The sequence below is a fragment of the Neolamprologus multifasciatus genome, chromosome 19, assembly GCF_963576455.1.
Source record: "Neolamprologus multifasciatus chromosome 19, fNeoMul1.2, whole genome shotgun sequence".
Classification (NCBI taxonomy): Eukaryota; Metazoa; Chordata; class Actinopteri; order Cichliformes; family Cichlidae; genus Neolamprologus; species Neolamprologus multifasciatus.
The window spans coordinates 28,448,870-28,474,064 of record NC_140457.1 but is presented as its reverse complement, the minus strand read 5'-3'; the positions used below and the strand labels follow the sequence as shown (position 1 = coordinate 28,474,064).

Sequence of the window (25,195 nt, the reverse complement as noted above, 5' to 3'; positions counted from 1 at the left end):
TTTAAGTATTGTAGAGTCAGATATGAGGACAGCTGATTGGCTGAAATTGGGTCATGCAAAAGGACAATATTCACAAACTTACCAGCAAATCTACAACAAAGGAATAAGAAGAGAATCAATATTATTGTAAGGTCTTTAAGTTACAATATATGAGGCAACTATTGATGTGATTTGGGGCTATATAAACAAAACCCTGATGAACTCAAGCAATGTTATAAAGAAGCGTGAACTCAAATCTCCATGATGTGACACACTAAAAATATAAAGAAACTGCTAAAGGTTGTTCTACAGCAGTGGTCTCAAACTCGCGGCCCGGGGGCCAGTTGTGGCCCACGTCACCCCCACTTGTGGCCCGTACACTGACGTGAAGAAATCTAGTGCAGTGTTTGAAGTTGTGTTAGGGAGGATTTGTTTGTTGTTGAGTGCAATGTTAAAGTTCTTTACATTATTTAATATGAAGGCAATCTTATGAAGTTTAATGCTTTATGAATAATTCCTGGTGGTGTTACAACTCTGTGTCTCATATCTGAAGTAATCCACGTGTTTGTCCGCTCAACCTCACAGTTCCTACAAGAAAACCACATGCACATTCAATAAAGTGAACTGAGATTCCTGACAAGTTCACAACATTACAAATCAAACAAAGTGAAGGGAAGAAGTTATCGAGGAGACCGTGCTGCTTTCATTTAGATTGTGGACTCTAAAGCTGGAAACACTTGTATATGTTGCTGGAGCGTTGCCTTCAGGGCCCAATACAGCCACATAATGCAAATCGAACACAGTGAATCTAAATGTGATTTATAGTGTAAATCCTTGTATATCCAATGACTGCATTAATCAGCCGACAGTTTTGTTACTCTGTACTTTGCTTTGGGATTCAGTTTTCAGTCTTAACTCTGTCCAAGTGTTAACTGGAGAAACTGGCTTCTATCTGTGTGTGTGTGTGTGTGTGTGTGTGTGTGTGTGTGTGTGTGTGTGTGTGTGTGTGTGTGTGAATGAATGAATATCTTGATAAAGCTTCACTAATCTCCCATCCTAATCTGATTCTCAGTGGGATATATGTCTTATGTCTATACTTAGGTGACCCACGCAGCTTGTTGTGCATGTTCGGTTCCATGAGATCAGGGAAATTGGAAAAAGATGTAGCATCTTTGTGCCACCTCAAATTGGATTGCATGGTTTCTTAAATGAAAGCAAATAATTTCATGGCTAATGGGCTTAATTTCAGGAAATTATTACAGATTTCCACAGTCTCCTTTTTTGCATGTGATTTCCTCAGAAACTACTTTTGGAGATATTGTTATTGTGTGTGCGTGTTCACTGAATTTACCCGAATTAGAGAGCAGTGCAGTGCTGTTAGGCAGATCACATTTAGCACATTAAGAGTTGATCAAATGTGTGACACTGTGCTTTGACCACTTTCTTCTGATGCTGCGGTATTGTCGTAGGTATTGACAGGACCAGCACTGCTATTCTCTAAGCTTTCATCCACCGGGGACAGAACAGAAGAACAAAGTTATAGCCAAAAAATTTAAATAAAAGAAAGGAAAAATAACTGACATAAACAAGAAATAAAGATGTGATTGCCAACAAAGAAGTGATTAAGCCTCACAAAAAGTCTTCAGTTGTTAAATAAAAAAAAAAAATAGCTGTAATTAAATAATGAATGAAGGAATCAGTCCATAAAGCTTTGATTGATGTCCAGGAAAGGGGGTCTCTCTAATGGAGGCTGGCTGACAGTGATTGCGAAGGCCCATTTACCAGCTGATGTTTTGTTATGATTGGACATGTCAGTCTTCCTCCTCTGATTAAAAAGAGAGGGGGGAGAAAGCCCAAATGCGCCCCACACCCCTTTCTTCATTTTTTCCATTCTCTTTCCATCCGCTGGCATAAAGCAGTGGGTGCATATTATTTTGTCAATCCACAAGAACGAGTGACATTCTGGGGTTTGTAAAGATGCCAACTGCCCTTTACAACTACCTTGAAGATGTTGCTCCTACAAAATAAGCTTGAAACAGGTGTTTGTGGTATTCTTGACACAAAGGTTTCAAATTGATTGCTTTGTTTTCATAAGCAAAATATGGTACATTTACATTTCAAATATGCTTTTAACAGTAATATAGAACAGAAAATACTTAAGATCACCGGTTTGAATAACACATACAATAATACCATGGTTCCAAACACAGGTAGCTTCAGCCTGTTCTTTATTTGATGGTTTTCTGTGTGTTTATTTATAGCATTGATAACTTATTAGCAATGCCTTTAATGCCGTTAATGTTTTAGGGAATATTGGGGGTTACGTGACATCGAAAGAAGTTTGCATATTATTGTGAGATAGCATAGCAATCTGCCAATCTCAATCTTTATTCTTTAAGTTAGAGATGCAACGATACCAATTTTCTCAAACCGATACGATACCGATACTTGGATCTGAGTACTTGCCGATACAGAGTACAAAAAACGATACTTCTACCACACACACACACAAATACAATTAATTGGAAGACAGGTTTTATTATATTCCCTGCTGATAAAAAATAAAATCTTAATAAAAATGACCACAAAAAAAATTTCAAGTGAAAAATAAACACTTCTGTTAAATTATTGCAGAGTCTCCACATTGTAATTTTACAAAATATCACTGAACTATTGGCACTGTCTCGAGCTTTCAGAATAATACATAAACACTTCTGTTTGGAATAAATTAAAACTTAGTAGCGGCCGCCATTGTAAAAAACTGTAATTGGGTGCAGGCGGGACAGGTGAAGAAGGTGTGTGGCTTGTCACTCAGCTAAGAGCTAAGCTAAGCTAGCTATCCCTAAAGACAAATGAATACTGTGAATATATATATACATATATATATATAATATAAAATAAAATAAATAATAAATAAAATAATAATTGGCTCCCTAGTGGCCAATCTAAAAAACTACAACAGAAATGACAAGCCACCCTCTGATTAATGAAATAAGTTGGTATCGGTTCATGGTATCGGTTAACTTTTACGAGTATGAGTACACACACATTTTACAGTATCGGCCCTGATACCAGTATCGGTATCGGTGCATTCCTACTTTAAGTAACTGTTCATCTCATGCCCACATCACACCTTGTTGTTATCCAATGATGGTCTTGCTTCCTTCATTGGGCATATGGCATTAAAAACAGGCAGGCCATCTCCCCAGGCTCTTAAAGTGACTGTTAGTCCAAAGCCTATGCTTGGCCCATGGTCAGTTCTTATATTTAGGGGAATGTTATCCTTACTGGCTTCAAATCCGCTGGAATCACTGTTATCTCCAACAGTATCTGAAGTTTTCTTAGAAAGATCCTGTGTTGATTTGTTTTGAGTAGAGGAATTACTGCTTGTGAAAAAAAGCCATCACCCTATGCCACCCATTCATTACCCTGTGACACCCTCTATTGTTTGATTTGGGGACGAGGGTTCGCTCTGGAGGGAAATCTGAACACCTTGATGATTAGTTGAAAGAAGAGGCCTTATTTTTCTTTTTTTTCACCATTTCAACTGACTGTACTGAATTCAGTTGAACTAGACTGAACTGACAAAGAACTGAATTTAACTGGATTGCTGGTCTATTTGCAAACAGACTGCTGTTTGTGGCGATCTCATTTGGTGTTGGCTTTTTCTCCTGTGTCATTATCACACAGGGGTGTTTTGTATACCTTATCTATTTTAAAACCTAAACATAATCACTTCTCTTATAGTGTTATCTTCATGTGCTTTATCTAAAGCACACTCTTTGCTGAATCACCTGTTATATATATTCACAGTATTCATTTGTCTTTAGGGATAGCTAGCTTAGCTTAGCTCTTAGCTGAGTGACAAGCCACACACCTTCTTCACCTGTCTCGCCTGCACCCAATTACAGTTTTTTACAATGGCGGCCGCTACTAAGTTTTAATATGACTCTTATTCCTCTCTCTGGGTTACAAAATAAACTTTTAACATATTTTCAGGCGAGAAAGTAGCTGTGTAAACTTCAAATATCTGCTCGGTTTATCAAGATATCGCATATTTGCAAAAGTGCTTCGACGTTTTCGGAGACGTCTGCTACCCACCAGCTCGATAGCTCGCCGGGAGATCGAGGGTCACTGAAGCCGCCGAGAACGGCACAACTCCCGGCACATCATTTTCAGATCACTGGAGAGTTTTGCTACTCAGGTTAAACGTGATATATAAGTCACTTAGACAACCTAAAAATGTTATTGTTGGGCTTTTTTCAGTGTTTTGTTTGTTCGTGAGTAAATCGGTTTGGCTGAGATTAAAGTTATTAGATTAGATAAAATAAAACTTTATTAATCCCCCGGGTGGGTTCCTCCTTGGTTTTCACACAGCTGACTAAACGTCAAACAGAAAACTGATTAAACCAGATTAAACGGTCGAGAGTTTCCTCCAGTGTCCTGTTATATTTTAGGTAGCAAGGAGCAGACGGCCGAGTTTATTAAACTCCACCGAGACAGCGGTGACGCTAATCAGAAGGCGAGACCGTCCAATTCCACAGCCGTTTACTTCCAGCCTACCCGACCTCCTGAGGACCCGGCCCATGTAGACCACGAAGGCCGGGTCCTCAGGAGCATGCAGCCCATGAATTTGGACACGACCACAGAGAGAGCGCGTCACCATGGCAACCGTAACGCTGCCACAGAACGTAGCTGTCAAACAAAACCCAAACAGGCCTGACCCGCCACAATATGAAACAGGGAAGTACCGCCGTGTAATCCATTTATTTCAACAAAGTAACTGTATCCTAAATACCAGTTACTTACCAGTAACAGCGGTACATGTATTCCATTACTCCCCAACACTGATGACTGCAGAGGTCCTTGTAAATGGTAAATGGACTGATTCTTATAGAGCGCTTTTCTACTCTCACGGAGTCAAAGTGCTCTATACAACATGCCTCATTCACCCAATCACACCACATTCTCACAAGCACTTTATCTACACTTAGTGCTTTCTAACGACATTCATACACTTTCATACTCCGATGGATCCATCGGAGAGCAAGTTGGGGTTAGTATCTTGCCCCAGGATGCTTGACATGCAGACTGGAGGAGCCACCGACCTTCCGATCAGCAGGTAACCTGCTCTACCTCCTGAGCTACAGCCTGTCGTGGTTGGTGGAGTCGTGTGGAGTTTGGATTCTGCTATTGGTGGTTTGGGTCTTTGGCCCTAAGCAGAGCTGTTTTACTCTGCTTCTAGAGCCAGCTGCACCGCCACAGATAATGCTGGACAGAAGGGAACCGACCCATAGCTGATGATGTTAGTGTGCTGTGAGTGTACTGTATCCAGCTGAGGTGAGAGGTGGATTCATAAAAGCTACGTACCGCACAGCTGCTTCTAGTTCCTGGTTTAATCTCTCTGTCGGTCCATTTGATTGGAAGTGGTAACCTGAAGTTAGACTTACGATAGCTACCAATGAGGCCAAAAGCTTTCAGTGCTTGCATGAACTGTGGTCCCCAGTTAGAAACAATAGCATGTGTTGAACCAGAGGCAGAAGGGAACTTTAGCAAGGCTATAAAGTGTGCTTACAATGTGTTTACAATAGTTGATGATTTATGACCCTGAGAAGTGAGAGCACTTGTTTTTTGTGTTTATTTTATCAAGATCCTGATGATCTATGCAAGGCTTTAATGATTTCACTTTAAAAAAAAAAAGAAAAAAAGAAAAAGAAAGTGGAGCTCCTGGAAGAAGGTCATTGGAACAATTTTACGTTCAATTTTTTAAAGGGAGATTCAATTCAATTCAGTTTAATTCAATTTTATTTATACAGCGCCAAATCACAACAACAGTCATCTCAAGGTGCTTTATAAGCCCTCAACAGCCAAAACTCTAAATTCAGTCACCATTTAAGCACACTGTTGCCTTGTTTTATCAGCAACAACGGCCTCTGCTTGTCTTTGGGGGTGATCAAAGACCCACTGTGTGCTTGGTCTTTGTTATTTAACCAGTCCACAAATGTTTTCCCTAAAGACTATTTAAAACTTTCTCACTCAGTTGGGTCTTCAGACTACATTGTTTTTGAAGTTGATATTTTTTATTGATCAAACAGAACAAAACCAATTTCTTTGCTCTTATTTTGAAAATTCATCTGCTGTTCACCAGCTAGACCTTCCCATCTCTCACCACCGCGCTCAGCAAGGTTGGTTTTGTGGTTTTATTACGTTGGTAAGCAAAATATTGTTACTTCCCTTTATTGTAATGTAAGCTGAGGTCATGAGGTGTGCCCTGCGGCTTTACAAATGGCTGTAGTGCTAAAGACATCATCCGTACCAAAAAGGGAAAGAGCGCATTAATTCAAGCCAGTCAATACATGCTAGCAGGGCCAGCTAATAAATAACCCAGAGTTTGGTCTTGAGCTCAGCCATGTCTTTCAGCCGCCTGTGGCATCTTAATGTGCCGTTTTAATCAAGGCCAGTGGCTGTTAAAAGGCTTACGTTAGCACATTGCCTGCTGCATTTCCATCCATGTTCCGCGGATTTACTTAGAGATCCAGTAAGCCATCACCGGAGCCCCTCGTCCCATTCTCATTCCTTCTATGAAAACCTCACTGTTGCCATGAGGACCTGTTACACTGACTTAAACCCCTCAGTTCTTCTTCTTTCTTTATTTCAAAATTAAAAAGACAAATGGCTGGTGCTGGGTTGGGTGTAATAAGCACGGCTTTCATACGTAATGATGTTGAAACCCACATTTTACCAGCTTTTATCCTGATAGGGGAAAAGAGTCCTCCTTGTGCTGGTCTGAGGTGTGCAGGCAGGAGAGCACGTAGCACAGGGAGTGCGGCGCAGAAGTTGGATGTTAATACGCAGATTGTCCAAAGATTATAGCAGGTTCACTGAGATTCAGCTGGCAGATTTAAGTTGCTGCCTTTCTTCACCAGTAACCATGCCAACTACACTGGGAAACTATTAAAACAGCTCTGCATGGCAAAATAGGGACACTCAACAGAAAGAAGAAAAATGGCAGTCTATTGGCCCACAAACCCAGGATAAGCTTCTCATCAGTTTGGGAACAGCAGACTGCTTATGGTACAAAACATTTTGCCGAGGAGAGGATTTTGACACTCCGACTCATTTTCATACATATTGTCTCCACAATGTTTCGGGCTGGATAAGCAGCAGAGCTTTAGAAATCACTCTTTTCTGCAGCAGGCTACTCTGAATTCTGTTAATAACTGCACCATCACTGTCAGGATGGCTAAGGTTACACTTTCAAACCAACCTAGCATCATCAGACACATATCGCACTTACAGGTAGGGTATATGGCATTATTTATAGGATCTAATATAATGGGTTAAAATCATCGTGTGCACCTGCAAGCACTCATTCACTAATTGTTTAAAAAACTGAAATCATTAAACAGTAAAGAGCAATGCTCTGGCCTGACTGTATTACACAGTTGGGTTCACAAAATAATTTATTAAAAAGGGCATGAAAATATGATTTAGATTTAGTTTGGATGTAAAAACTTCCAGCTCACAGTTCCACTATTCTTGCACTCTCTACACGGGGGTCTGAGATGCTGTCAGTCCCCGTCAATAGTCTATGGAAAAGGAAAGATGAGGTGCTGGGGGACAATGATCATTGGTTGTTACAATCATAAAAAAACAGATTGGTGTGTCAAAGGTGCTTTTTTAGTTTCACATTAAGAAACATATTTGGATAATGCTTTTAATGCTAATCAAATACTTCCATTTTTATCTTATTGTTCATTTGTGTACATGGAAACACATTCATTCTTCTTTCCTCACTAATCCTACACTCGTACTGTGTGCATTGACCAACTGCTTCAACAACTGGATAAGTAGAACATATCTTACCACTTATTTGTGCCTCCTTTTCAACATAACCCACCTTTCCATGTCTTTCTGTCTAAGCACAATGTGAGCGAGCAGCTGTGAAACAAGTGAAACAGTGGTGGAAGGTGTCAGGCTCTTTGCTCTTATCACAAATCACAGATCTGTGTTGGTCTTCCACAGGTCACTGGTTATGAGTTAAAGGGTGTGTTCAGCTTTTCAGGTGTCCGGTTTATGATCTGATTTCTAGAAAAACATGATCTCAAAGGTCAAGGTCTTTACAAGAGATGCTGCATATTGTACAAGGCTGTCGGAGGGAATAGAAACTCTTGGCAGACGCTTGTGTAACTGTCAGTCATCCAGGTCAAGATAGTCTTAAGAACGTCTTAAGGAGGCGACTGGACTTATCTAAGGCAAAGTGGCTTCGGTTCTAAAACCAAATGTTGGAAAGTCCCAGTATTTAAACTCAGACACCTGGGCCCATAGAAAATGGTTGTTAATCACTATTAATGGAAAGCACTACCAAAGGTTTCAGGTGAAACCACAGGGAGACCTTGGCCAACACTATTATGTGACCTACTGAGATCATCTGACACAAAGTGTGAGTGGGGGGCTGTAACGAGATCTAAGGACTGCACTGTAGGTACCTGAGACGTGGTGTTGTAAGCCACCTCTTCTTTTCAATAATGGTCATTGACAGTGGACATAGATGACTCTTTTACTCGTCTTTCAAACCATCTGCCTTTTTTTTTCCTGTCCCATTTGGTTCTTTAGCCGTCAGAATTGTTGTCTGAAGACCAACAAGGATACCCAATGGATTTACTTTGCCAAATGGATCATCATGGCATTGCCGTATTGGTCCATTTGATCGACCTTTGTTGTTATTGTTTATTTTATTTTATTTTCAGTTGTTACAGACGGGACAGACATGACTGAGGGATAGGAAAGGGAGAAAGAAAGAAAAACAGAAGGGAAGAGGGACAGTGAGAGAGGAAACTTAAAAAGAGAAAGAAGAGAAAAACAAATCTCCTGGATCACCTGTTGAGAGAAAAAGAGAAAACAAGCAAAAAAACAGAGCAACATACTAATCACAACACTATCACGTTAATCTAGCTAAGTGTAAACAGCAGTAAATACTAAATATTGAATGTTGTTGTGCAGCACGCAGGACAGACAGCGCACAATGTGCTTTGAAGTAGCAGCCAATAAAGGTATAGTTTATGTCTACGAACAGTGAACACCTGTGTGCACCTGTGTGGATCAGCACGCTTGTATTCAGAAGGTTTCCCCATGTAATGGTCTGCTAGAGGATGTAGAGAGCCATAGCCCCGCCCCCAGGGGATGAAGCAGGCATGGAGGAGATCCAGGCCCCAGACATCCAGAGGCCCCAGAGTGCGAGAGCCCAAGGAGGACCACCGGAGGGGCATCCGTGCCACCCTCATGGGAAGAGCTGAGGAGAGCCCAGATGAGGGGTCACCCAGTAGCCACGGAGCAGAAGCTAGAGGGGGCTGCACTGGTGTGCCTGCCGGCAGCCAGCTGTGCCAGAGTGAACCGAGCCGCAGGCACAGAGGCCGGAGGCCCGAGGGCCCCCTTTGCCCCGGAAGAGGCCTGACCGAGCAGCAGGCGCCAGGCCCCGCCAAGTAGCCACCGGGAGTGAGCTGGCACATGACCTGAGCGCCCAGCCCCGGACACCAAGAACCACCAACGCACCGACCCCTGAGGGCATCAGTCACCGGCAGGGAGTGTGGTGAGGGGAGATAGGCCTCCACACTTTGGAGGGCCTGGGAGTTCCCAGAGAGGTGGAGTCTAAGACCCGACCTGACATATAGACACAGACAAACAGACACACACAGACACAAACATGCATTCCCACCCTCATGCACACATATACAAACACTCAGCACTCACCCAACGTAAGGATAGACATACATGGACATGTACACACAATCACACTCCCCAAACAAACTCTATACCCCGGGTCCAGGTACCCTCAACCCTGGAGGGGGAAACGGCACCTAGACCCAGGAGATGTTACCCTTTCCCCCGGGGTGGAGGCAAGCAGACCGCCCCAGGCTCCGCAGCAGCAGGGAGGCCCTTTTCATCCTAAAATGTAAATATTGGCATCCTTGAAAGAGTGTCCTAAATCCTTCAGGTGCAACTACACATGTACATACAGTCCTGCACATTTCAAGTGCAGTTAGACACACAGCAATTGCTCCTTTAATACCCAATCCTCATAGCCGGTTTCTGGTCTTGCAGAAATGGAAGTGAAATCATTGTTATATGCTAAGCTTTAAAAGTAAATAATAATAATAAATTCCTCATCTTGTGAAGCAAAAGAAACATATTTCTGATGACTGCACTTGAGAAATTCCTTAAATGTACTTTATCTGTTAAAACTTAAAGTAGAAATGTTATTCAGATGTTGTTTGTTATCCTCCTGGTGGCTAACAGCACAGGTGTGTGTGGATACTCACAGTGAGTCCCCCAACCCTGAAGTGATTAAAATATCTAATTATCTACCCTTTAAAGGTTTGACTAATTTACTAATTTTTCCTTCCTGTGTTTTTGTTTTTATGAGATAACTAATTTGTTAATAAGTTGAATAAATTTGCCATTAAGTAATCATCACTCAATAAAATAATTTAACTGTACTAATTTTTTCCAAGGTTCTGACAAACCTCCTTTTTCTCCCCTGTTTGCTTCCTTTTCTCTCCTCTTAGCGTCTTTTATGGTTTCAGGTAGAGGTCCAACCACGGGGCAGCATGGACCTATCCTCAGTCCAGCCAGCACACCTGCGTATCATTAGCTCATTATCTCCTGTGGATAAAAACCCACTGAAACATTTACTTTTACGAGACTGTTGTCACCTTCTTTCAGCAACCTAAGTTTGTTAATGCCGTTACTTGAAAACATAGGATTTTGTCCTCTAAAACAAGTTTGAATCTCTCATTCAAAGGTCACCTGGGAAAGTTTTCTGAAAATTTTGTGAATGTGATGACTCAAGAGTGAAGGCACCTAGGACTGATTGACACCACAAGGTGTCAAAAATCCTGGACAAGTTCAAATGTCAGTGTTCTTCAACTGAGGCTCCATCAGTATTTTTGATTTCACGTTGTATTAACTGACCACGTTCTCTTGCCTCTGCTCCTAATTCTCTCCTGGTGTTGATTCCTATGCGTGTCCTATTAAGTCTTATGTGCGCCTGCAAAAGAAGAATTTTCCACACACCCGCCTGCTCCTCTGTCATTCAAAAGTCACCTTGCTGCCCGCTCTCCACCAAGACTGCCTTCCAGAACTTTCACCTGCCTTTCCTGCCTGCAAATTACAAAGGAGACAGAAGTGACAATTCAAGTCAGGTTTGAAACAATTTTGGTAAAATACTTCACTGCATCAATATTTACCATTCTTCTTCTTTCTGGCAGTTTCTCGTCCCATTGGTGCCTGTGCTGAAAAACAACTTACCTTAGATGAAACTTACCTGTTTCTTTCCTTGAGAATCCTCATAAAAGCTTAAAATGTGCCCTGGATTCTGCTCTGATTCCAGACAATAGGAAAACATTAATTTGAGCATCCAGTTATAGAAAGTACTGCGTATGATAGACAAGATACAAAGAAAGACAAGTGAAGGAAGTCCCATTTCAGTCTCAGACTACTGTTTTAATAACAAAATAAAGACTAGTGTGGAAAAGGTGTCTGCAACATAAAAACAGTGTGTTTATTATACATTCCTTGCTAATTTAAATCTGTGGGACATGTTAATAAAAAAAGTCACATTTAATTGAAGGCATAGACATTAATAAAAATCTAATTTTACATTTTTCGAGTTTTATTAACTTTTGGATTTGCGTGTGTTTACATTGTTCTCAGCTCACTGTCATAGGGGATGGGTTAGGTCAGTATTTTTCTGCTCCAGACGGTTCTTCCTGCAGGCGTCCTCCCCCCATGTGGGCGGAGCCTTGGGTTCGTGCTCTTCAGCAGACACACCTGATCGCTCTCGCCTGCATCGGTATAAAGAAACCAGCTGAGCCATGCATGCCTCTCCTGAGTGGAAACAGGCCAATCCTACTCTCTCTGAGCTCCTGGGATGTATTCCTGCTCTTCTGGGTTTTTTCCTTGTATTCAGCAGTCCTCCTACCATCTGAAGGTTCTCCTACCATCAGTTCACACTGCCAAGCTAACCAGGCTGGTTCTCATCTGCCTGCTCACCACTGATACTCACCTGAATACCAACCCATGCCTGCTCCTCCCCTCTGGAAGTTTCTCTGTGGATTCTCACTTAAGCCCTCCTCATACTGGTACTACACACTGACCATATCCTGTCCCTTCTGGACTCGGATCTAACTCTTACCTCCTTTTCCCTTGGAGCTGCAGCACTGATAGGTAGAGCAGGGAATCCATATATACATGTACCTGGGCCTCTGCATTAGCCTTATGACATCTGCTGCATATCTTTCACTGTGCAAGTCAATAAAGGCTAAAAAGGCCCAAAAAATATATATTGTGACATTCAGCACAAAGAGTAATGTTTATTAATAAATTACTAGAGCATTTCGCATTATAGGTTAAATGTTTTGCATGTGATGCCATAACATCAACTTCTGAAAAACCATGGCACGGTGCAACAGTCAGCTGTTTAACAGAGGGTCACATGTGAACCTTGTTTCACAAGCTAGGAGGACAAACACATGCAGATTCATTTACGGGCTCTGCTCTGGCCCTTTTCATTTCTTCATCCATTGTCTAAATTGATGGGCGCAGAATGCAAGCTGTGGAAATAAACAGTCAGATTTAGATAGGCAGACAGAGGAGGGAGTGTGTGCTGCATGGCTGAGGCTGCTCTCTCACCCTGGGAACAGCAACATCAATAGAGCAGAGGAGGTATTAGCCCAGCTCAGGCATAGGTTACTCAGGAATTAATGAACTTTCAGTCGGACTCCTTATCCCGTTGTATTGACAGGATGAAGTCAGAAAGCCTCGGCAGTCCTCTGTGCTCCCAAGTGCAAGAACAGAGAGGGAGGGAGAGTTTCCTGATATGGAAAAAAAAGCAGTGCTTCTTATCTCTGAGACAGGTTGTAAGAATGGCTGGTGAACAAGGCAGAGGGCATACACACATGAACACAACACGTACTGAAATCTTCAAGGGAGAAAGTGCTCAGCAGGCCTGACCGCAATGTGTAAAACACTTGGCTCAGGTCAGATAAAAGGAGCCTGGAATGAATCACTGTCTTAGCCCTCGATGTAAGGAACGGGAAGATTTAAGGCACGCTGTCCAGTTCTCTCTGCATGAATGGTTTGTAAAAGAAACCCAGTCTCACCACTACTAACCAGGCAGATCTGGCTGCATTAGCAAAGAATGCAAAACACATTGTAAGATATTCTTACTATCGTCTGTAACTCCACCAGAGGAATGAACACAGGTGTTACAAACTGTTCCTCATTTATTGCTTTGGTCATGGTGGCTTTGCAGTGACTATACTAGTGTCTAATGTTGGGGTCTTCACTCTAAACTGACTGGGTCACCCAGCAAAAACTGCAATCAAGCATTTGCTAGAACAGTTAAAAAATACCATTGTAGTAGTAGTCCTAGGAGCACATGGGTATAAGAGCCTGGATGCAGGCAGAGCCCCCAGTGGGGGCACAAAGCTGAAAGCCAATATTAGGGAAGCCGGAAAGATGTTAATCTGATAACTGAGGTGCAAAAAGGTGTCATGAGAGGCAGGCCCTGAATGAAAAAGAGGAACAACATGATGTCCATAACTAAGCCTCTGGAAACTGCCAAACAAAGGCTCACAGCTCTGGACGGGAGGCTGAAGAGACATACCAGGAAGCAGAGGCTGAAAGAATACATGCCTGTTTGCCAAAGATTCATGCACAGTATACGCTCATGTACAACTGAATGTAAAAGTGGCACAACGGTAGACCTACTCAGAGATGAACCCGAGCAACACTGGAAGAACATGGTGAATGGGCTGGGTCTTATATAGTGCATTTACTGTACTCGAACATTCACACCCATGGCCCTAGCCATGGGTGTGAATGATGCAAAAGATGGCCCGCCATCTTTTGCTGTGAAGTACAGCCAGACTTTTGCCCACTTCGCCTTGGACATTTTTAATCTGTAGCTCTGCTCTAAAAGAACGTACGTACCTGGACCCGCCTACTATCCTCGGAAACGTAAAATGATTGGCTAGAATCTAAAGTGTATCACATCTCAGGGAAAAAAAGCACCAAAATAAAGCACCGAAATGTGCGCCGCTTTTCGGTCTGGTTACTACCGTTTATGTCAGAACCAGTGCCATCATGGCACCGGATACCGGTACCCATCCTTATTCCTGTGTATTCTCATTCCCAGTGTTTTTTCCTGGCTTCTAATCATGTTTTCTTGCATATAGATCTTCCTGCACCTGTCCCCGTTTCCACCCCTGGAGTTGTGATCGTGAGCGTCAGTGTTTTTGCTGAGTGGCTGAAGAAGAGTGTGGTTTTACCCCTCTAACCTCCCTTGGATTCCCTGCATCTTCTTTCCCCTTGCACTTGTATATACAGTGGGGCAAAAAAGTATTTAGTCAGCCACCGATTGTGCAAGTTCCCCCACTTAAAATGATGACAGAGGTCAGTAATTTGCACCAGAGGTACACTTCAACTGTGAGAGACAGAATGAGAAAAAAAAATCCATGAATTCACATGGTAGGATTTGTAAAGAATTTATTCGTAAATCAGGGTGGAAAATAAGTATTTGGTCACCTCAAACAAGGAAAATCCCTGGCTCTCACAGACCTGTAACGTCTTCTGTAAGAAGCTTTTCTGTCCCCCACTCGTTACCTGTATGAATGGCACCTGTTTGACCTCATCATCTGTATAAAAGACACCTGTCCACAGCCTCAACCAGTCAGACTCCAAACTCTGCCATGGCCAAGACCAAAGAGCTTTCGAAGGACACCAGGAAAAGAATTGTAGACCTGCACCAGACTGGGAAGAGTGAATCTACAATAGGCAAGCAGCTTGGTGTGAAAAAATCAACTGTGGGAGCAATCATCAGAAAATGGAAGACATACAAGACCACTGATAATCTCCCTCGATCTGGGGCTCCACGCAAGATCTCATCCCGTGGGGTCAAAATGATCATGAGAACGGTGAGCAAAGATCCCAGAACCACACGGGGGGACCTGGTGAATGACCTGCAGAGAGCTGGGACCAAAGTAACAAAGGTCACCATCAGTAACACACTACAACGGCAGGGAATCAAATCCCGCAGTGCCAGACGTGTTCCGCTGCTGAAGCCAGTGCATGTCCAGGCCCGTCTGAAGTTTGCCAGAGAGCACATGGATGATACAGCAGAGGATTGGGAGAATGTCATGTGGTCAGATGAAACCAAAGTAGAACTTTTTGGTATAAACTCAACTCGTCGTGTTTGGAGGAAGAAGAATACTGAGTTGCATCCCAAGAACACCATACCTACTGTGAAGCATGGGGGTGGAAACATCATGCTATGGGGCTGTTTTTCTGCCAAGGGGACAGGACGACTGATCCGTGTTAAGGACAGAATGAAAGGGGCCAAGTATCGTGAGATTTTGAGCCAAAACCTCCTTCCATCAGTGAGAACTTTGAAGATGAAACGAGGCTGGGTCTTCCAACATGACAATGATCCAAAACGCACCGCCCGGGCAACAAAGGAGTGGCTCCGTAAGAAGCATTTGAAAGTCCTGGAGTGGCCTAGCCAGTCTCCAGACCTCAACCCCATAGAAAATCTGTGGCGGGAGTTGAAAGTCCGTGTTGCTCGGCGACAGCCCCAAAACATCACTGCTCTTGAGAAGATCTGCATGGAGGAATGGGCCAAAATACCAGCTACTGTGTGTGCAAACCTGGTAAAGACCTATAGTAAACGTTTGACCTCTGTTATTGCCAACAAAGGTTATGTTACAAAGTATTGAGTTGTATTTTTGTTATTGACCAAATACTTATTTTCCACCCTGATTTACGAATAAATTCTTTACAAATCCTACCATGTGAATTCATGGATTTTTTTTTCACATTCTGTCTCTCACAGTTGAAGTGTACCTCTGGTGCAAATTACTGACCTCTGTCATCATTTTAAGTGGGGGAACTTGCACAATCGGTGGCTGACTAAATACTTTTTTGCCCCACTGTAGCACCTGGTGATTGTTTAAATAAACTGTTATTTTTGCAACATCAACAGTCCTGCACTTGAGTCTGCTTCTTCTTTGTGACAGAACGATCCAGCCACATCATGGACTCAGCAGACTCTGACCCAACTCGCTGGGATCTAGCAGCTCAGGAAGGCATTGCTAAGGTGCCACGAGCAAATGTTGACACATTTGCCTCTGGGCCATAGCACAACAGACACCCTTGGAAAGCTCACCATGTCCAATTAACCCACCATCTCCCAAGGAGGTTCAGGGCCCAATGGCGAGCCCCGCACCATTCCCTGCTTCTCCCGCACTGCCTGAGACTTTGCCTACCCTGGAAGCGTTCACTGGTGAGTTGGACAAATGTGCTGGATTCTTGATGCAATGTTCACTCGTGTTTCGCCAGGAATGATTGTTTTTGAGGATGATGGGGCCAAAATTGCCTACTTTGTGCAATTGCTTCACAATCGAGCATTAAAATGGGCTCAGGCAGCATTAAAAGCTAACCCGATCATAACTTACCCTGAGTTTCTTTTCAAGTTCAGTGAAGGTTCTCAGTCATCCAGGTCATCGTAGTCTAAGGAGCTTGCAAAGAAAAGCGTCTGGACTTCTTTAAGTTGCTTGAAGACGTTTCACCTTCATCCGAGAAGCTTCTTCAGTTCTAAGGTCAAATGGTGGAGAGTCCCAGATTTAAACCTAGTGGGAGTCTCCCCCCACAGAGGGACAAAGGACCCCCTGATGATCCTCTAATCGCCTGAGCCAAGGTGTGAAACTGGGTGTGGGTCCCAATCAGCCAGAGTTTCAGGTGAGCTCATTGTGAAACCTGGCCCCACCTTATCATGTGATTTCCTGAGGTCAGATGGCCCAGGATGTGAGTGGGCGTTAAGGCGTCTGGGGAGGATCTGAAAACTGGATTATAGATGGCAGAGAGTTGGTGTCGTAAACCACCGCCTCTGTTCAAAGATGGTCACTCACAGTGGACATAGATGCTTCTTTCACTCCTCTTTCAAACCATCTGTCCTCTCTGTCCAAAATGTGAACATTGGCATCCTCAAAAGAGTGACCTTTGACCTTTAGATGCAGATGGACTGAGTCTTGTCCTGTGGAGGTGGCTCTTCTGTGTTGTGCCATGCGCTTGTGAAGTGGCTGTTTGGTCTCTCCAATGTAGAGGTCTGGGCATTCCTCGCTGCTGTACAGCAAACACCACGTTGTTAAGTCTGTGTTTTGGTGTTTTGTCTTTTGGGTGAACCAGTTTGTATCTGAGTGTGTTGCTGGGTCTGAAGTACACCGGGATGTCATGCTTGGAGAAAACTCTCCTGAGTTTCTCTGATACACCGGCTACATAGGGGATGACAATGTTGTTGCGTCTGTCCTTCTTATCCTCCCTCGCTGGTGTCTGATCTCCTTTTCTGAGCCTCTTTGCTGACTTTAAAAACGCCCATTTAGGATAGCCGCACGTTTTGAGTGCTTCCTTTACGTGTGTGTTCCTTCTTTTTCCCTTCAGGCTTAGAGGGAACATGTTCTGCCCGGTGGTGTAGGGGCCTGATTACTCCAAGTTTGTGTTCCAGAGGGTGATGGGAGTCAAACAGGAGGTACTAGTCCGTGTGTGTGGGCTTCCGGTAAACTTCGATGTTGAGGTTGCCAAGGCAAACAGTCGTCCTTTGTGTCTTCCCTGGTGAACTTGATGTTTTTATCCACAGCGTTAATGTGCACAGTGAAGGATTCCACTTCTTGTGTCTTGATTTTGACCCAGGTGTCGTCCACATATCTGTACCAGAGGGTACTCTTCCTTTGAAAGAGCCAAGAGCCTTCCTTTCCACTCCTTTACATGGAGGGAGTGGAAAGGAAGGCTCTTGGCTGAAAAGACCCTTTTCACCTCAATACGAAACGCGTAATATTTTCTCTGAATACGAGACGATTCTGTTTTTTATGGGACGGTTGGCAACTCTACTAACTAACCTTATGAATAACATGAAGTTCACTATCAATAACATCATAGCACCCACCCAGCTGTATAGAAACTCCATCATGCTAGCTAGTAGCAGTACGAGTTATTGTAACTGACTGTAAAAAAAGGTCAGCCTCCCCTTTCCCTCATCCACCCGCTGGCCTCTGTGGAAGCTCCGCCATAGCCACCACCAAACAACTGAGTTATTTTTACACATCTGCCAGCATTTGGCCAATCCACCACCTTTGACTGTTTATACCGTTACTAAAAACAAATAAATAAATAAATCATCGGCCCATAAAAACAAAAAATCACCATCGACCCCCTGGACAAATGCCCAGTGGCCAGTCCAGCTATGTGTACAGCCTATCGCAACCTGAAGGGGAGGCCATGGAAAAATATATAAGTGACTCCTCAGCTGCTGGCAGCATTCGGCCTTCCTCCTCTCCTGTAGGAGCAGGTTTCTTATTCATTCAAAAGAAAGACAAGAGTCTAAGATGCTGTGTTGAGTACCGTGGCCTGAATAAAATCACAGTTAAAAATAAGTATACACTGCCTCGCCTCTGCTTTTGAGTTACTCCAGGGAGTCTTCAAGCAGACTCATTTGGTAAGATTAAGAGAGAGGGATGAGTGAAAGACGCCTTTCAACACCCACTTGGGCCACTTCAAATACCTGGTGATGCCTTTCTGGTCAACCCATGCTCCAGCAGTATTCCAGGCCTTAGTCAACGACGTTGAGACTATTTCTTTCCTGGGGTGTATCGTTGTGCAGGGGAGCTTGAAACTGTACCCCATCAAAGTTGAAGTGGTGAACTGGCCTGACCCCAAAGATCGTAAGCAGCTTCAATGTTTCTCTAACGTTTATCAGAGATTCATTCGTGACTTTAACAAAATTACTAACCCGCCTAACCTTCCCTAAGATTCTGTTCCAGTGGGATCAAGCTGCCGTCTCAAGGAGCGTTTTGCCTCAGCTCCCATTTTGGCTCAACTGGATCTGGGTCTCCAATTCATCATGGAAATAAGATGCTTCCACTCCAGGGTGGGGGACATGGTCTCCCAGCAAAAGGTAAGCTTCACCCATGGGCTGTTTTCTCTCGCCTTTTGTCCCCTGCAGAACCCAAACTATGACGCGGGACATTGGGAGTTACTGGCAATAAAATTCGCCCTGGAGGAATGGAGACACTAGCTCCAGGCCATGGTCCAATCCCTCATCATCTGGACTGATCACAGAAACCTAGCATACCTACAGTACAGTTAAACAACATTAGACCAGTGGAAATCTGTGCTTTGGTCTGATGAGCCCAAATCTGAGATCTTTGGTTCCACCTGCCGTGTCTTTGTGTGGTGAACGATGGTCTCTACATTCATTGTTGCCACCGTGAGGCATGGAGGAGGAGGAGGTGTGGTGGTGTGGGGGGGCTTTGCTGATGACACTGTTGGAGATCGACCCAGCATGGCTACCACAGCATCCTGCAGGGACATGCCATCATGTTAGTTGGACAATCATTTATTGTTCAAAAGGACAATGACCCCAAACCTCCAGGCTGTGTGAGGGCTATTTGACCAAGAAGGAGAGTGATGGCGGCCTGGCCTCCACAGTCACCTGACCTAAACCCAATGGAGATGGTTTGGGATGAGATGGAGCGCAGAGTGAAGGCAAAAGGACCAACAAGTGTTCAGCATCTCTGGGAACTCCTTCAAGACTGTTGGAAAACCAATTCAGGTGACGACCTCATGAAGCTCATGGAGAGAGAGCCGAGCAAAGGGTGGCTATTACGAAGAAACATGTTTTGAATTAGTTCACACTTTTTTGTTCACTACATGTGTTCATTCATAGTTTGATGCCTTCAGTGAGAATCTGCAATGTAAAGAGTCATGAAAATACAGAAAAACCATTAATCAGAATCAGAATACTTTATTAATCTCTAAGGAAATTATGTGGGCTTTCTTAGGCATTAATAAGTATTCAGATTCTGATAAATGAGAAGGTGTGTCCAAACGTTTGACAGGTATATGCACATATATTTAAATAAAGTTTTAATAAACTCATAAGATGGTTAAAACTGTTATATTAATCGAGCAATATTCCTTTTAGTTCTCTGCTCTCGCACATACATATGCACACACTCACACATAGCTCCCGCCTTGGCCACTTATTCACCACATTTCTCTGGGGCGCCATTTCTATTCTGTCTGAGGCGTCGCAGAGATTAGCTCTCTGCTGTGATTTTAAAAAGACCAAGTAAAAGAGAAAAAAGGCGGCAATCATACTTCCATTCTTAAATCATTTTTGAAAAAAGAAAGAATTTGCTCTAATGCTTTCACATAATAATGGGTTTATAGCCTTTATTTGTAAGTGGATGGGTCAGCCTTAATTACAGTCATTGGAGACCCTATTTTGCTTTTGTAATCTTCGACATATCAGTGCTTGATGAGATTAATGTTTAATGGGTGCTAATATAATAGTTTTCAAAACATGGGGCTCTTTTGTCTGTCTCTTTTCTACAGTGTCATTTTTACAAATGCTGAAATTGAGCTGTGATGAATTCACATTTTATCCAACTATTTATTAGCTGACAATGATAACTGAGAGAGGAGTTTTTTTTTTTTTTTTAGAACCATTGTTTTAGAAAAAAGTAACAATAAAAATTATGAAAACTACCATAAAACAATATTGGCAAATTCTCTATATAAATTTATTTAATTTATTTTCCTTATTCTGCAGAACAATGTTCCTCATCAGTTGATGAATATTATTGCAGCATGTGTTTAAATCATTTTATTAAATACAGACTGTAACTGCCAACATTTGTAGTGTTGGTGGAGCTGAGTGTTTAACTTGACTGTTTTATTGAAGCAGACAGAGATGGAGCTCTTTTCTCCATCTTTACAGCTTTTAACACCAACGAGTTATTGAAGGAGGTGGTGAGTAAGAGAAAACTACTGCTGATCTATTACTGTGATCAGTGCTTGTTTACGTGCTAATGTTAGCTGTATTTGCAGACAGTAACTGATCTCAGAGCAGTGAAAACAAAGCTCACAGTGCTTTTGATTTGGCGATCATTTTGGCTGTCTCATAGCTTGTGTTGTGTTTTTTTGCAGGAAATCTCAGATTTGTCTTTTACACTTACATGTCATCCACACTGTTGATGCATTTTTTACTCTTTCAACACCGTTGTGGACAAAAATCTGCACGCACAAATTCTGTCATAAAATCCAAACAACAAATTTTCTGTCTGCCCTTTTAAAAAAAAAAAAAAAAAAAGATCTCTTCCTTGAGCCCTTTTGAATTTAAATTCCAATGTAAACGTTTAAATTAATAATTATTTACTGAACAAACTCACAAAAACCAAATATTTTCCATATAATAAATATAATGGGCATGGGGCATTGATGCGATTAATTCAATTCAATTCAATTCAATTTTATTTATATAGCGCCAAATCACAACAAAAGTCGCCTCAAGGCGCTTCATAGATACAGAGAAAAGCCCAACAATCATATGACACCCTATGAGCAGCACTTTGGCGACAGTGGGAAGGAAAAACTCCCTTTTAACAGGAAGAAACCTCCAGCAGAACCAGGCTCAGGGAGGGGCGGGGCCATCTGCTGCGACCGGTTGGGGTGAGAGAAGGAGAGTCTTGGACATGTCAAAGATCAGCAACAAAACTGATTTGATTGCATTATTAGGTTTTGATACTCCCTCTCAACACCCTCCTGGAAAAAAAAGTGTCCCATTCATTTCCACTGAAGCCACATTTTTTAATGTCTCTGCCACTGCAGCATAAAACGTGTCAGCATTTCATTTTGAGGAGAAAAGTAGTGAGATTTGACATTTATACTGTATTTCACCACTGTGTCTTATGTGTACTGTGTTCAGCTGAGAGATGATATCAGTGATTAGTTGATTTAATTTCTAAGCTGCTTGCTGTTTATACTGGGAGCCAAGAAAGACACTGCAGCAATTCAAGTGGAATTTCTGCATCTAATTACAACATGTCATTTTTGAAGAACGTTACAGTTCCACATTGGCAAGCATTCAATACATAAAAATAAATGTGTGCTGCTTAGTCCTGCACCTCTAAGCCAAGGTAAAGAGGTGATGTCTCCGAAAAAGTCTTCCCCCACTTCTCCAAGCATGTTTCATTTTTTTTATTTATTTTGAAATCCGTGTGCTTCTGTCTGCTCCTTTGTTATGCAGCGTGTGTCTATGATGCAGAATTATTCAAATCCCAGTATCGGCTTTGTGCTTTATTCACCATCCACCACTGCTGTCAGTGAAAGCAGTGTATGACTTTAGGCCCCTGGGAATTAACGTGTGTGCATGTGTGTGTGTGTGTGTGTGTGTGTGTGTGTGTGTGTGTGTGTGTGTGTGTGTGTGTGCGCGTGTGTGTGTGCGCGCGTGCAGTGAAAGCAGCATCCATGAATCCTTTGGGTCCATCCTGAAGCTTTCCTCACCGTCTCGTCCCCTTAGAACTGAGACCTGGGGAGGAGGAGGAAGCCTTCATCCTGCTTCTTTCTGAGGCACATTCTATCTGCATATGAAACAGGAAAGCCCCCGGCCCACCCCAGCCAAACAGGTCACTTTGCATCCACTACAAGAATGCAGCTGAACAGGTGAATAATCAGAAGCCTCTTTTCCAAAGACAGAACATAACTCAAACCAAATCTAGACTTTTCTGCACATTATGGATATTGAATTCATTTTTCTGTAGACTTGAGGACAAATAAAGACAAAGTGGTTACTTTATTTTAAGAATAAGGAACAAGAGAAAACATTTCATTTAGATTTCAAAGAGAGAGGACCATATAGAAAATATAAATCTCAAAGATCCATCCTTTTAAAATGTTTGTTTTAAGATACACCTTTAGACTGACATGAAAAAAACAAGCTTTTGCTAAGCTGTTTGTGTGGTACTGTACCATTGATCTGATCTTATAAAAGCATGGCTGATAGGTCGAACAGTCACTCCCCCATTTTCTGCTCTCTTTTTTATTTTTTTTAAGAAAACCTCAGTAAATAGACCATAGAATTCAACAGCACCTTGTTTTAGTGAGTGCAGGATATGGTTCAAATATATATGAATGAACTTCAGCTTCTTGATGGTGACACAGTTCAGATAGCAACCTTAGTTTTATCTGAATCAGGTTCTTGTTCCCAGTTTTACAAGTTGTGCTCACAGAGAAAAACAAGTGGAACTGTAATAATGAACCCTGCTCTAAACTTAATTAGCAAATAATTATATTTAAGTGTTTGTTTTTTTGCCTCCTCGTCTCAGATTCTTGTTGACCACTGTATCCACCCCTGTGGACCTCTTCCTCTAAATCTTTTTCTTCTTGGCCTTTGACCTCAGGCCTCTGCAGCCAAGCCTAATCTCCTCTAGGTCCCATTCAGGGCTCCTTAGCTCCCTGTGTACCAGCCATCTCTGCTATCACTGTAACTGGCTGAATTGGAGGGCAATTAATGTCACTGCTGATGGCGGTTGTTATGTTAAACAGACTGCTGGCAGAGTCACTCCATTATTCATAGAGGAATTACTGTCACACGTAAAAAATCGTATGTTAGGTGGCAGAGGGAAAGACCTGATGTCCAGGAGGGATGAAGAAGAATGAAAACTGTATTAAGGGAAAGATGATTTGGGGAAAACATAACAGTACATCATTTAAATGCTTTCAACTTTATGACAGTCCAACAAAGCAGTTACTGTATATGTTAGAAATGAAGTCAGCTTTAAACTGTCTACTTCAATCCTTTTCCCCCACAGTCCTCCAAATGAAACCGTTTGCCTATAATCTACATATGATTTCTAAACTGGTATCCTTGCATCTATACAGACAATCTCTTGGTTCCTCTAGTTTTTCTTCTTGTTCTCCAACCAGTCAGACAAGATGCTGGTGTCTGGTTCAGCTGGAGGTCTCTTTCTATTTAAAGGGAGTTTTTACTTCCCACCATTGCAGGGTTTTTACATTACTATAAATGGTAAATGGTAAATGGACTGGTTCTTATATAGCGCTTTTCTACTCTGTCCGAGCACTCAAAGCGCTTTATACAGCTAATTCATTCACCCAATCACACCCATTCACACAAGCACTTCTAAGTTTAAGTGCTGAGTATCTAACATTCGTACACATTCACACTCCGATGGATGCATCGGAGAGCAACATGGGGTTAGTATCTTGCCCAAGGATATTTGGCATGCAGACTGGAGCAGACTGGGGACCGAACCACCGACCTTCTGGTTAGTGGCTGATCCGCTCTGCCACCTGAGCTACAGCCACCCCTATAGACAGTGCCTTCAGATTATTGTTATGTTAAGTAGTGCTACAGTATGTTACAGTATGTTACAGTATGCTACAGTATGCTACAATATGCTACAGTATGCAACAGCATGTTACAGTTATGTTACAGTATGTTACAGTATGCTACAGTATGTTACGGTATGCTACAGTATGCTACAGTATGTTACAGTATGCTACAGTATGTTACGTATGTTACAGTATGCTACAGTATGTTACAGTTATGCTACAGCATGTTACAGTATGCTACAGTTATGTTACGGTATGCTACAGTATGTTACAGTAAGCTACAGTTATGTTACAGTATGCTACAGTATGTTACAGTATGTTACAGTATGCTTCAGTATGCTACAGTATGCAAAAGTATGCTACAGTTATGTTACGGTATGCTACAGTATGCTACAGTATGTTACAGTATGCTACAGTTATGTTACAGTATGCTACAGCATGTTATAGTATGTTACACTATATTACAGTATGCTACAGTATGTTACAGTGTGCTACAGTATATTACAATATGTTACAGTTATGCTACAGTATGTTACAGTATGCAAAAGTATGTTACAGCATGTTACAGTATGTTACAGTATGCAAAAGTATGCTACAGTATGTTACAGTATGTTACAGTATATTACAGTATGTTACAGTATGCTACAGTATGCAAAAGTATGTTACATTATGCTACAGTATGTTACAGTATGCTACAGCATGTTACAGTATGTTACAGTATGCTACATTGTGCTACAGTATGCTACAGTATGCTACAGTATGTTACAGTATGCTACAGTATGTTACAGTATGTTACAGTATGCTACAGTATGCAAAAGTATGTTACAGTATGCTACAGTTTGTTACAGTTTGCAAAAATATGCTACAGTATGTTACAGTATGCTACAGTATGCAAAAGTATGCTACAGTATGTTACAGTATGCTACAGTATGCAAAAGTATATTACAGTATGCTACAGTATGTTACAGTATTG

At 42.3% G+C, this 25,195-nt stretch overlaps 1 long non-coding RNA gene across 1 annotated transcript in view; it reads left to right on the top strand.

The window, feature by feature from the left end:
- The first annotated feature begins 17,840 nt into the window (after window positions 1–17,840).
- Window positions 17,841–25,195, top strand: part of LOC146496772 (uncharacterized) — a 67,547-nt gene continuing 60,192 nt past the window's right edge. Inside the window, exon 1 of the long non-coding RNA XR_014871265.1 lies at window positions 17,841–17,890. This is a non-coding gene — a long non-coding RNA (uncharacterized LOC146496772). The remainder of the gene's footprint in view (window positions 17,891–25,195) is intronic.